Source organism: Triturus cristatus, chromosome 2_1, assembly GCF_964204655.1.
Source record: "Triturus cristatus chromosome 2_1, aTriCri1.1, whole genome shotgun sequence".
In the NCBI taxonomy this organism is placed as follows: domain Eukaryota; kingdom Metazoa; phylum Chordata; class Amphibia; order Caudata; family Salamandridae; genus Triturus; species Triturus cristatus.
This window is the reverse complement of record NC_140581.1, coordinates 450,185,896-450,198,121: the sequence shown is the minus strand read 5'-3', so window position 1 is coordinate 450,198,121 and position 12,226 is coordinate 450,185,896. Positions and strand designations below refer to the sequence as shown.

The following is a 12,226-nucleotide window of genomic DNA, read 5'->3' as shown; positions in this document are numbered from 1 at the left end:
TCAACAGCCTGTCATTGAGTTAGGGAAAGAGTGACACCCCTGATTTCTGAAGATGAGCTCCAACCACTGCCATTACCTTGGTGAACACCCAAGGGGCACTGGTAAGGCGAAAGAGGAACATAGCAAACTGATCGTGCGAGTGGCTCACCGTAAACCGCAGGTAACACCTGTGGGAAAGCTGGACAAAATTGTGGAAGTAGGCGTCCTGCAAGTCCAACGTTACCATCCAGTATTTCGGGGCTAGGGCAGACAGGACTTGAGCGAGCGTGAGCATTTTGAACTCCTTCTTGAGGAAGAAATTGAGAGGGTACAAGTCTAGGATAGGATGAAGACCTCTGTCCTTCTTGACACAAGAAAGTAGCAGGAACAGCAACCAAAACCTACTTCTGGCATCACAACCCTCACTATGGCTCCCTTGGCAAGAGAGCTGACACTTCTTGGAGGAGCAAGGTAAGATGGTCCTCCATCAGTCTGTTGCAACAGGTGATTGAGGTTAGGGAGAGGTCTGTGCCTTAATTGGTCTGTAAAGATATCCAGGATAATAAATCCAAAATCCACGGAACTTTTTTCAGCATTGTGTGCTGTATTTATTGGTATTTTTCAAGCTACAGCCGACACGTGTTTCACCCAAAGGCCAGCAGGCCAAGGCTTTTTCAAAGCCAGAATCCTGTCTGTGGTCATGTAATGAATAGCTCAGTTTCTATGAAACATCTCTGCGGTCCCAAAAGTAATGAACAGCCTGCACCCATTCAACATGAATAGATGGCTCCGGAGAGCTGACGTATGTGTGACGTCTGAACACAGACGCGAGTTGCATGCATGGTGAGAGGATAGAGGACATAGTGGCTCTTGGGTGTAGCCACATAGCGTCATAGATAATTGTTGCAACAGGTGGCATGGGTGACACAGGTAGAGGGGTAGTCACAAAGGGGAGGGAGTAGCCCCTTCAGACTATTTGAAAAACCCATCGGTCTGATGTTATAGACCTCCAGTGGAGCAGGTGGTGGTGTATCCTTCCTCCCGCTGGGTGCTCATGATGGTAGAAGGGTTTGGAGGCTGTTGGGGGATGTGGCATTTGGGGACTGGCTGCCACACTCTGGGCCACACAGATGCTGGAAAGCTTGTACACCTTGGTGGCTGGGAGGGTATAGACACAGATAGAAACCCCACCCGTGGCCACAAAAGACAAGAAAGGCGGACTGGGGATGGCGAGGGCCCATGGAAAAGACTAAGGACCCGGTCGTAGCCCTGCTATCCTTGAAGCACTCTAAATTTGTCTCAGAGGAGACATCAAAAGGAATGTCCATAAGCGATGCTTGGCCATCCCCCCAAAAAAATAGTTTCTCTCAGCCCAGGCATGGCACCGTAAGGCCACCGTTCAGGAAACCGCTCTGCCCAGCGTGCTGGAGGTCCAGTCCACACCCGATTGGGAGCTTAGCTGCATCTATCCCATCAGCAACAGCTTGGGAAAGTATGGTCCGGGCCTCCTCCGGAACCATGGGCAGTAGCTGCGCAACCAAATCCCATATCGCATGGAATTTGGTTGCGGCCCAAAAGACACGCTGTGTTCACGGACCTCAGTGCCAAGCTGGTGGAAGAAAGCATTTACTTGCCTAAGGTGTATAGCCTCTTGAATTCCCTATATGGTGGGGCGGTAGGGAATGCGACAGGATTTACACAGGAAGTGGAGGCTTGGAAAACCAAACTCTCCAGGTTAGGGTGTTGTGCTAGGAAATTGGGGTTCCCTGGGGTGGAGCGTGGTGACGGGCAATCGTCCTGTTCACATGAGCCCCTTAGGTGGGCTTGGACCAAGTCCTAAGAAGGGCGTCTGTGGGGGCTTCATTAAATGGGAGAAGCTGGTTCTGAGAGGGTCACACCCAACTGAAGCAGCTTTGTCAAGACATACGTCTTGACTTACACTGTGGAAAGGCTAAGGTCCAGGACCCCAGTCGCCCTTCTCACCACCAGTGTAAATGACACTCCCTCCTCCGTAGCCATGATAGGGCGAGAACGAAAGCTACCAGTATTAAGAGAAGTGTCCAGTCCACAGGCCTCCACCAAGTCCTCACACAAGTCCATGTCGGTATCTAAAGGCTGGTATTCTTCAAGGTCCAGCGACTCTTCCCAATCCTCCCTGTGTCCTAGCCCATAGGAATTGGGCTCAGACAACGCCCCTCTGGCTCAGTGTAAAAGTCAGGGATCAGGATAGGGAAGGCACCGCGAGCATCAGCACTGGTGCCGGTGTTGTAAATTGGCAGCGATTGGATTAGCATTAGCGGAATCCATCTTGTATTTAGAGGCTATCTTGTCCATTTTGTGGAATCCATTTTGTATTTCTGGCAGCCATTTTGTTTGCCATGTGCTGCCACGTGCTCACCCTGTGCTTTGTCCTCCCTCAGTGTTGACTGCTCTTGTAATCTGCCTAGAAACTAACTATATTTAGCATCTTCCACCTTTGCACATGCCCAGTGAGTTTTCAGCTGTCCTTGCAGCTGTTAGTAGTATGTAACTCTCAGGATGTGTTTACTAGCATTGGCAAACTTAACTCCTTCTACTTGTCGACTATGCATTTCTATATGACCTTATATGTACATAAAACCTTCTCCTGTACTTGTACCGCCCTCTTTTAAGCCCCTGTGTGGGTATGAAAGGACCATGCTCCTTCTGTTTGGTGTGCTACTTCATTCAATACCGAAGGGTGCTGTGTGAATGTAGTTCCACCTCATGAGGTTTATTAAACTTTGTACTTTCTATTCCAGTTTCTGTGCCAACTTCTTCCTATTGGTCTGAGGACTCTGTGCAGAGAAGGGCGAACCCCTTGCACTGGTAGGCCTAGCTGAGGCCCACTTCTACAAATTGGCGCCCAACCAGTGGGGCTCATCGGCGACTCGGATGCCCAAAGGATTGGTCGCGACGAAGGATTGGAATCTCGCTTTGGACGCGATCGCTGCCCGATGAGACCAGAGTCTTGGCAACCACGGCGTTTTTCCTTTCTTTCTGATCTGACCATCCAGGTGGTGTCGGTCCTCGAATCAGATCTCTTCTGTTGATTCGCCGTGCAGTGACCATTTGGTCGATTTTAGAACTTGGCAGTTGGAACCTGGACACCAAGTGATTGGTAAGTGTCATTCTGCGGCGCTTGCTGTTGGTTTTTATGCCTGGGATTGGTAAGGTAGTTTAGTAACACTTACTGCGGCTTTTGTATTTTGGAATTTGTGTTGGCCAACTTAGATTTCTATGTGATTCATATATAAATTGCAATTTATATAGGCAGGAATGAGGAGAATTTTCTCTATCTGAATTGATTTGAACGGCACATCGTACTAAAGGTACCTTAAGTGCTACTTTGATTATAATACTGCGTATTCTGCACTATTTTTGGCATGCCTGTTTTCAGCACACTTCTTGGATGTGTTGCTTTTGTAGTGGTACCAATTTGAGACTCGAAGCACAACCGCCCCCCCCCAGAGGGAACACCTAATAGGGATATGTATATTAAGTATGGTCTTTCTTCTATAATGTACAGCACATTATGGAATAAATACACTCGTAAGGATTCTGAGTTGCGCTGGCCTATGCATAGGTCATTTGATTTACGAAAGATTGAGTATGAGGAACAATGTATGTTTAAGCGAAAGACTAGGCAAGATATGTTTGACTGTGTACGAATGTGGGAGAAAGAAGCGCGTGAACGAATGAAGCATGAGCAAGCCTTGATTGAAAAAGAACGGCGAAAGAACATTTATGCGAAAGCATTAGAGTTGAAAAACAAAGAAATAAAAGAGTTAAAAGAGAGAAGATAGGGAGCGCAATTTACAGGTAACTGGCCAATACGCTGTTCAGCGGCCCCTTTATCCTATACTTAATAAACCACACGATCATTTCTTATTATTAGATCGTCCTCCACCTCCGTATTCTGTTCCTTCTGCCCCTCATGAGTCAGATGAGGACCCTAGTTCGGAGGAACACAAGGCACGAGAAACTCGCTCTATGTTGACCGCTGAGCGTGCGTCCCAGCTTAGATCTGCTGCTCGTTAAGCAGTTTGTAGCACTGCCCCGCCTCTGAACTTCTAGATAGTATGAAAGGGTTACAGGAAAGGGAGCAGCTGTATTTTACTGAGGTGTTTGCTGCAGAGGTCCTTGAGCTGTTTAGGAAATATTCTGAGGAGTTAGAGCCCGACGATGTAGCAGTTAATTGTAAGCAAATGCGTGATGGTCTTTTTGTTTTGCCCCAGGTGAATGATACAATCAGGCGTTTGGTTAAACTGCGTGTTGATGCAGTCCGTTGGCGAGAGGAGAAAAAGACTGCAGACTTAGCTGCACAGACATCTCAGACCAGCATGGCACAAGCTTCTATCTTCGGAACAGATAAGACTATGATAGTTCATGCGAAACCTATGCGGGAGGCCGCGCGCCTTTGTATGTTCCTCCTAAAGGACAGGGTACAAGTGATGATAAGGCCTCTATCGATGCAAAGGGTTATTTTATTTATAATTGGGTTTACACTCCTTGGAATAGGACGGATGTTATGGCACTTAAAACTGCATTGCCTGATCCGCGGAAAAATCCAGCCGCTTTTTATGAGGAAGTTGAGGGTGCTATTAGCTCTTGTACTATGACTTTGCCTGATATTGATTTATTTTTCGGATTGATATTACCGCCTGATATGTGGAGAACTGTTCGTAAAATTGATGATCGTGCAGCTTTTGGGGCATTATGAAAATGGATGTAGTAAGGGAACCTGCACAGAAGTCATGTCAGTTAATTTTAGATCTTCCAGCAGCTATATTAGTTAAGTTAAAAACGATTATTCCCCCTAAAAAGATAGATTGGACTGTTTTAGCGTCTTGTAAGAAAAAGGCAGATGAATCGGTCTCTGATTTCTTTAAACGCTTTGAAGAAGCATTCCACGATTTTAGTGGCCAGTCATTGACAGATGACACGGGCAGACATCTGTTTGTCGATAAATAGGTCGCAAACCTGTTGCCAGGAATAGCTAGTCGCTTAAAAGCCAGTGAGAGTTCATGGACTACCTCTTCTCCGGTTTCTCTCTTGACTATGGCTCAGTATTATGAACGCCAGGAATTAGAAGCAAATGGTAATGAGGATAAGAAGACTAAAGAATTAAAAACGAAGGTTATGTTGGCTCAGGCTTATAGTCTGCCTTTTAGAGGTAGTGATAGAGGTGGACGTGGATCTTATGGTTCGTCTTTCCCTTCTTATACTCGTTCGAATTTGTCAGTTGACCAGTGCGCGTACTGTAAGAAATTTGGGCATTGGGCTTTCGATTGTCCAGCACTGCGTGCTCAGCAGTGTCCATGTTGTCGGGGACAAATGAGAAATCGTTCAGGATATTCAGGGCATAGAGGAAGCACAGGTGATCGTGCTAGGTTTGATGCTAATATACGTGGGCAGGATGGGTTTAACACTTTTGATAGAAGGAACCAATATCAAATGTCCGACTATGTGCCGTCTGATTCTCAAGATTCTGCTTATGCATAGGATTACCTAGGATGGGGTAAGCAATCAGTTGAAGTTCCAGTAGATCAGAGGGGTCCCTATGTTACAGCAAATGTTTTGGGTTCTACTGATGAGTTTCTGGTTGATACAGGAGCTACTCGTAGCGCCTTGTCTAAACAATTGGTTCCAAGTGCTCCCCTGTATGGCTTAACCATTACATCGATAGGTTTCGATGGAACCCCTTCCCTTAGCTCACTGTCACAACCACTTGCATTCCATGTGGATACATTTACTGCTCCATGTCCATTTTTGCTTTCCCCGAATACACCAGACAATATTGTGGGTCTTGATATGCTCAAGTATTTCAGGGCTACTATACGATGTTCTCCAGAAGGTGTTTTATCTTGAATGACAACCATCCTGTGAAGGAGAGAGCTTGTCTTGTTAAAGAGGATATTGCATTAGCTTCACTCCCTAATAATTTGTGGGCTACTTCAGACACTGATGTAGGGCAAATGGTAATTCCACCAGTACATATTAGTGTCAAGGAGGGCGCTGTGCTGCCACGTTTGCCTCAATACAAAATTTCACAGGAAGGTGAAGAAGCACTCATACATATTGTCCATGATCTCATTGAAGTGGGGGTTGTTGAGGAAGTTCCTTACAATGTTTGTAACAGTCCGATTCTTCCTATTCTGAAAAAAGATACTGACACTAGGATTTACCGATTCATTATTGATTTGCGAGAAGTTAACAAGATTGTAGTACCACAATACCCCGTGGTTTCTGACATAACGACACTTCTTACTTTGGTTCCTCCGACAGCAACTACATTCTCTGTGATAGACTTTAAGAATGCTTTCTTTTCTATCCCTATTCATCCTGATAGCTGATATTTGTTCGGTTTCACTTTGAATAATCGATCGTACAGATTTTGTAGAGTTCCTCAAGGCTATACTGAAAGTCCTAGTATTTACAGTCAAGCATTAAAAAGACAACTTGATTCTTTCGTTTTGCCTGAAGGTGTGGCTCTCATACAATATGTCGATGACATCTTGTTGGCAGCCGATACCCCTGAACAGTGTGAAAAATGTACTTTGTCCTTGCTTTCTTTTCTTGCTTCCCATCATCACAAAGTGTCAGGAAAGAAATTGCAATATTGTAGACCGAATGTAACCTACTTAGGTCACCTTCTGTCTAAGGATGGCCGTGCACTCACACCAGATCGCATTCAAGCTATTTTAGACACACCAGTGCCCCGTACTCAGAAAGATGTCCGTGCATTCATTGGTCTTACTTCTTTTTGTAGGCAATGGATATTAGGGTTTTCACACAGTGTTAAACCCTTGCTAGCACTTTGACTAAAGATACTCCAATGCCCCTCCCATGGACAGATGAATGTGAGACTGCTTTCCGACAGTTACGACAAGCTGTTTGTTCAGCACCAGTGTTAGGTACTCCAGATTATACGAAGCCTTTTACACTCTATGTACATGAGAAAGATGGATGCGCATTGTCAGTTTTAGTGCAGACACACGGTGACAAACAGCGTCCCTGTGCATATCTTTCAGCAGTACTTGATCCTGTTGCTCGTGCGTTACCTGGATGCTTCCGTTCAGTTGCAGCAACAGCTGTGTCAATACGTCAGAGTTAAGGGATAGTTTTGTCACATAAGCTGTTGGTGCTAGTACGCCATGCGGTTGATGCCCTTTTCAATCAGACGAAGACGCAGCATTTAACTAGTGCTCGTCTGACAGGATACGAATTGACATTGTTGGCCCCTCACAATACACTAAAGAGATGTGCTACACTAAACCCAGCCACTTTGTTGCCATACCCGGTGACTCAGTCTCAGTTACAGGAGTCTCATGATTGTATATTCCTTACTGAGGAACAGACAAAGGGTTGTGTCGACTTGCAAGACACGCCCCTTTCAAGTGTTGATGGGGAACTATGGGTTGATGGGTCCTGTTTGAAGTTACCAGATGGTACAACATCAGCTGCATATGCACTTACAACACTTCAGACGGTAGTTGAGACAGCTCGTCAGCTCAGGCAGCTGAGCTAATAGCTTTAACATGAGCGTGTGAACTTAGTACTGACTTATCTGTGAACATTTATACAGATAGCCGCTATGCTTTCGGAGTGGCTCATGATTTTGGGCTACTCTGGAAGGAGAGGGGCTTTCTTACATCCCACGGGATGCAAATAATGCATGGAGAATTAGTATATAATCTCTTGACTGCTTTAACATACCCGAAGAGAATGGCAATTGTCAAATGTAGCGCACATAAGAAAGTAACTGATAAGATAGGACAAGGCAATGCTTTTGCAGACCAAACAGCCCGTGAAACTGCCATGCAGCGAAGCACCACGTCTATGTACGTAGTGAAGTCGCAGGCTGAACGCTGGCATGATATCAGACAGGAAGTGCTAGATATGCAGAGATCTGCTTCTGCAGAAGAAATTGAGCAATGGTCTAAGGAGGGAACATTGGACGATGAGGGCTGTTGGAGGAATAAAGAGATGAGCAAGTGGAGATTGCCTACAGCCTATTTACAACCTATGATTCATATGGCACATGGACCGGCACATGTTGGAGCCTCTTCGATAACGAAATTGCTCACGCAAGTTTGGGAGCATCCAGAAATTGCCAGCACAGCTAAAAAGATGGTGCAGTCTTGTCTGATTTGTCTTCAGCATAATCCTGGTAAAGGGACACAAACTCCTACAGGAGGGTTTGCTACGCCAACCACACCTTTTGAAGTTTTGCAAATGGATTACATCCAGCTTGAGTGCTGTAACAACTTAAAGTATGTTTTGGTAGTGGTATGTGCCTTCAGTAAATGGATAGAGGCATACCCTACGAAGGACAATACAGCTCTCACTACAGCAAAGGTACTTTTGAAGGAATTCTTCCCTAGATTTAGTGTCTGTAAACTTTTATGGAGTGATAACGGACCCCATTTTATTGGGCAAGTTGTCGAATATGTCCTGAAGGGACTAGGAATTAAGCAAAAATTTCACGCTGCTTTCCATCCACAATCAGCAGGGCTAGTGGAAAGGTATAATGCCACCATTAAACTAAAACTAGCAAAAATACTGGCTTCCACATCCTTGAGTTGGCCAGACGCATTACCTTTGGCACTGTTGTCCATTAGATCAGTGCCACATTCGCGATCTGGTCTTACACCATATGAGGTGGTGTTTGGAAGGCCTATGAACATTTGGAGAATTCCTAAACCACGTCCCATACATGATGTACCATGTGTGTTGATGAGTGACTACCTATCACAATTGACTGACAGTTTGGTTTCTATTCATCAACAGGTTCGAGAAGCTCTTCCTGATAGGTCTGCAGGTGAAGGCCATGGACTTCGACCTGGAGACCAGGTGATGATCCGATCATTCCAGAGGTCGAGCAGCTTGGAGCCGAGGTGGCGCAGCCCAGAGCAGGTGCTCCTTTCAACGAGAACTGCGGACCCAGTGACGAACAGAAGGAACTGGGTGCCCTCCACCCACTGCAAGAAAGTGCCGTCAACCTTGGTGGATCCTGCTGTATTAATCGACCATCGGGACATCCTGGATACAGAGAAAGGCCAAGCCATATCACCTGACGAACCTGAGGGAGTCTTCCCGGACCACACGATTCTTGGAGTATCCCGATACTAACTGAGACAACGGAAAGAGCCTGCATCGTCAAAATAGACTGGTTGAGCAACAGCCATGGGTTAGTGAAACGGAATGCTGATGTGGCAAGGGGGGATCAGTCCTGTATAGTGTAGCGACACCCGTCTTGACCCTCGGTGAAGAAACTAACGGCTGCCCAGGGATAAGAGCTCCAACGATTGTTTCCAATGACAAGCTGGTCATGTCCACAATGAGATCAACTGTTGCTAAGAGAAAGATTATTTGTGCTATAAGGTTTGTTGTTGCTATGGTGGCTGTAGCAGTAATAACCTGTTTCGTTGAGAAAGTGGCTCCTGCTCGAGAGCTTTTGATCGCCACTACTCCAGTATCAGTTGAACACCACTACTTTACGCTTCCCTACCATGAGCAGAAGCATCGACAATCTTATTGAAATAATACCTTTATCCAGATGTTGCATCATACTCATAATGCCACAAATACTACCAACTGTTGGGTGTGTGGGATGATACCTGCACATCAAAAGAAAGGAGGAACACCTTTTATTCCTCTTCCCTTTTCTCATAATGGTTCTTGTCAAGCTTGGTATGCGCTTTTGTTTGCATCTGGAAGACGTACAGTAGGTGGGCTTCTTTTTCGCCTAAATAAAGTATGCTACCAAGATAAAGATGGTTATCCTCAAGCCAAAGGGACCAAATGGGAATGGGAAGAGTATCAACCGGACAATATTTCAACACCATATGTCTTCACAAATATGAGAACTTTTACCAGTAATGAACAATTTGTGATTTCTGTGACTAGAGCTAAAGCAGATCTATGTGTAAGCAGTATTGGAAGGATTCCAGTGGGGAAAAGCGAATGTACTGTAATTCTGACTATTGAAGGTGTAAACAACAGTAGTTTTATAGCCTCACATAATACTTACTTTATCTGTGGTAGCCACGGATATTATCAACTACCTGCTGGGTGGTCAGGTGTGTGCTATGTGTCCTTTCTATTGCCCCCTGTGTTTCTGGCACCTGCATCATACCACCGGGACCTTAAATTATTCAACGATATCTCTAGAAATAGATATGAAAGGACAATAAATGCTGACGAAGTAGACCAAACCGATACCACTCTGCAACAATATGTCGATTTTAATTTATGTTTGGTATTCTTTGTGGGTGCTGCATTAAACAGTAGGAAAATAAGACGATTGACTAGAGTTGTGGAAGCTGTTACCAATCAAACAGCTATGGCACTTAGGAACATTACGGAGGAGCTGCAAATTGCAAGGATTGTAGCTCTCCAGAACCGAATGGTTCTAGATGTGGTTCTGGCTGATCGAGGTGGTGCATGTCGCATCATCGGTAGCAGCTGTTGCGTATTCATACCGGATCACTCACCTTCAGTATATGACGCAATATCAAAACTGCATAAAATTGCTGCAGAAAGTCATCCATAGACTGGTACTTGGACTTTTGCTGGATGGTTTTGGACTCTTGTTTCTGCTTGGGGCTGGAAGCTCCTGACTATCCTGTGTGTAATGATTACGATACTTTTTACTTGCTGTGTATGTATCCAATGTGGTCCAATGCTTTGCTCCATTTGCATCTCTGTCTGTATACCTGTCAAAAGGAATGTTGCAGAAACAAAGGCCCAACAAATGTTGAATAAAGAGGTGGCCGAAATAATGCTAATAGACGTACGGGATGCATATTTAGATTACCCCAGAGCAACGAATGTCTTCAGCTAATGCTAAAAGGGTCATCTGTTGTAAATTGGCAGCGTTGGATTAGCATTAGCGGAATCCATCTTGTATTTAGAGGCTATCTCGTCCATTTTGTGGAATCCATTTTGTATTTCTGGCAGCCATTTTGTTTGCCATGTGATGCCACGTGCTCACCATGCGCTTTGTCCTCCCTCAGTGTTGACTGCTCTTGTAATCTGCCTAAAAACTAACTATATTTAGCATCTTCCACCTTTGCACATGCCCAGTGAGTTTTCAGCTGTCCTTGCAGCTGTTAGTAGTATGTAACTCTCAGGATGTGTTTACTAGCATTAGCAAACTGTTAACTCCTCCTACTTGTCGACTGTGCATTTCTATATGACCTTATATGTACATAAAACCTTCTCCTGTACTTGTACCACCCTCTTTTAAGCCCCTGTGTGGGTATAAAAGGACCATGCTCCTTCTGTTTGGTGTGCTACTTCATTCAATACCGAAGGGTGCTGTGGGAATGTAGTTCCACCTCATGAGGTTTATTAAACTTTGTACTTTCTATTCCAGTTTCTGTGCCAACTTCTTCCTATTGGTCTGAGGACTCTGTGCAGAGAAGGGCGAACCCCTTGCACTGGTAGGCCTAGCTGAGGCCCACTTCTACACCGGAAGACGGGCGAGGTGCTATGACCAGTGGCGGTTCGGATCCATCCGTGGATCCTAGGTGCCCATCTGGCGGCAGGGGCAGAGCCGTCAGTGTGGAATCAGTAGGGGCCCCTCCTGAACGTGCGAGGTCCCAAGGTGCGCCGGAGGAAGCAGGCTGCTTCAATAATAAGCACTAGCCTAATAAAACTCCAGAAGTTGAGCGGGGTTCGCTCTGGCTCCCAGAAACTCAGGGAGGTGCAGAAGCTGCGCAGGCCCAACTGTGAAGCCTGTGCTCGAATTATGCTTCCTTGTCTCGTCTGAAGATCGCGAGAGACGGGGCAAAGTCAAAGACCTATTTGACTTCTTTCTTTTCTTCTTTTTGTAGGACTTACCTGAGTGGCCTAACAACTTTGAATACGATGAGGATCTTGGACTCTGTGAGCAATCCCGGGACCTTCCCCTCAGTCAGGATCGAGACGATTGCGGCATCGCACGTCGGACTGCTATGAGCTTGAGGGACCGCTCCGTCAAAGCCTTGGGGTGCTTGGTGTGGCAGTCAGTGCAGGTCTTCGTGGTCACGCTCCAGACACCAGAGACAAACAAGATGTGGGTTCGGCACCAACATCTGTAGATGGCAAACGCCGCAGGACTAGATGTAAGCTCTGCTAGTGGACATCCCTGCCACACCAGGAAGGAAAATGCTACTTACCAGTATGCATCTGTTCTTGGCATGTAGAGCTGCAGATCCACACACTAAGCATAGATCGCCAT

General features: G+C 45.7%; 1 protein-coding gene across 2 annotated transcripts in view; it reads right to left on the bottom strand.

Moving 5' to 3' along the window:
• Positions 1-12,226, bottom strand: part of AP3B1 (adaptor related protein complex 3 subunit beta 1) — a 1,836,520-nt gene that overhangs the window by 623,660 nt on the left and 1,200,634 nt on the right. The gene's annotated exons all lie outside the window — the stretch shown is intronic.